This window comes from Bos indicus x Bos taurus, chromosome 24, assembly GCF_003369695.1.
Source record: "Bos indicus x Bos taurus breed Angus x Brahman F1 hybrid chromosome 24, Bos_hybrid_MaternalHap_v2.0, whole genome shotgun sequence".
NCBI lineage: Eukaryota > Metazoa > Chordata > Mammalia > Artiodactyla > Bovidae > Bos > Bos indicus x Bos taurus.
In genome coordinates, this window is record NC_040099.1 from 27,336,769 (window position 1) to 27,338,646 (window position 1,878).

Below are 1,878 nucleotides of genomic sequence, written 5' to 3' on the forward strand. Positions count from 1 at the left end.
TATTTTGAAAAGTACAAAATGTAACACTAAAACAATTGGAAGGTAATATTTTATAGTAAAATATTTGAATAACAATTTTTTCCTCTGGAAAAAATGTGTGATACTCCTTTATCACACAGAGTATCACACATTCTCTGAAAGGAAGTGGCACTAAAGAAAATAATGAGTGAATACCACAATTTGGATCTAAGTGGAATTTAGTGTTTGACCATATATCCATTCTTGATTTTGGTACTGTTTATTTATCTATATGGCCTTGAGAAAGTGATTACTTTTCTTTTTTTTTTGAGTTGAAGGATAATTGCTTTACAGAATTTTGTTGGTTTCTGCTAAGCACCATCATGAATCACCATAGGCCTCCCTCTTGAACCTCCTTTTCATCTCCCTCTCCATTCCACCCCTCTAGTTTGTTTCAGAGCCCCTGTTTGAGTTCCCTGAGTTCAGAGCAAATTTCCATTGTCTATATATTTAAAAATATGGACTGCTTCAAGAATTTGAGAGTCATCCTTTCACAGGGGCCATACTAATCTCTATATGTGTGCTGCTGAAGTGAGCACAATGGAACGTTCCATTATTCATCTGAAAACTAGGAACTCTACACTCTTTCATTTAATAATTTAACTGACATACCAACACAAAGGATTATAAATGAACATTTATATGGTCTTTCATTTGATCCTTCTTAATATTGACTGAAGTAGACAGAGCAGTACCTACTTTTACTGTCTTGAAAATATGAAATGTGAGCCCACGCCCTTGTTTGTCCTTGTTTATAAGAAAATAAATTAAAAGACCTAGTTAAGAACAAGGTCTACTGATATCTGGCTTACTGCATTCCCACTGCATGCTCAAGTTACCTTTGATTATTATTACAAACTATAACTTATACATGTTTCCTATTTGAGGAGTTTGAAAGAGTTAGAAAAATCCATTTATAACAATTGAAAAGATGCTCATTGAGCTGCTGCAAAGTACTTTTATATGACATTAGTTGCAATCTATTTAGAAAAAAAAAAATGCTTCTTCCATAAGTGAAGATTTGTGTTAAATCCTCTTGCTTGGATATTATCTATTCTCCAACCAGCCAAATAACTACATCCTTCATAATTTATGGGATTTATTTAATTACCCTGTATATCAGTCTTCATTGATATAGAATAATGTCTGTTCTTCATTATATCTTAACTCATGTTCTTATTTTAATTCACTTACTCTAAGGGAAGAGAGTGTTTGCTATGACCAGTGCATTCTTTTGGCAAAACTCTATTAGCCTTTGCCCTGCTTCATTTTGTACTCCAAGGCCAACTTTGCCTGTTACTCCAGGTGTTTCTTGACTTCCTACTTTTGAATTCCAGTCCCCTATAATGAAAAGGACATCTTTTTCTGGGTGTTAGTTCTAAAAGGTCTTGTAGGTCTTCATAGAACCGTTCAACTTCATCTTCTTCAGCGTTACTGGTCAGGGCATAGACTTGGATTACCATGATACTGAATGGTGTGCCTTGGAAACGAACAGAGATCATAATGTCATTGACTCATTTGAAAAGATCCTGATACTGGGAAAGATTGACGGCAGGAGGAGAAGGGGACGACAGAGGATGAGATGGTTGGATGGCATAACCGACTCAATGGACATGGGTTTGGGTAAACTCCGGGATTTGGTGATGGACAGGAAGGCCTGGCGTGGTGCGGTTCATGGGGTCGCAAAGAGTCAGACACAACTGAACGACTGAACTGAACTGAACTCTAAGGGAGTATCATACATTTTGGAAGCTAAAATTTGTTAAAAGCTTACTTTCACATTCAGAAATAACATCTCAAATATTGGTGACATGCTAGGAAGAACACTAAAGTTGGAATCAGACGTTTAAGATTATGTCC

The 1,878-nt window shown here is 36.0% G+C and overlaps 1 pseudogene; it reads right to left on the minus strand.

The window, feature by feature from the left end:
- Positions 1 to 470: 470 nt before the first annotated feature.
- Positions 471 to 571, minus strand: LOC113883073 (annotated as a pseudogene).
- Between the last annotated feature and the right edge of the window lie 1,307 nt (positions 572 to 1,878).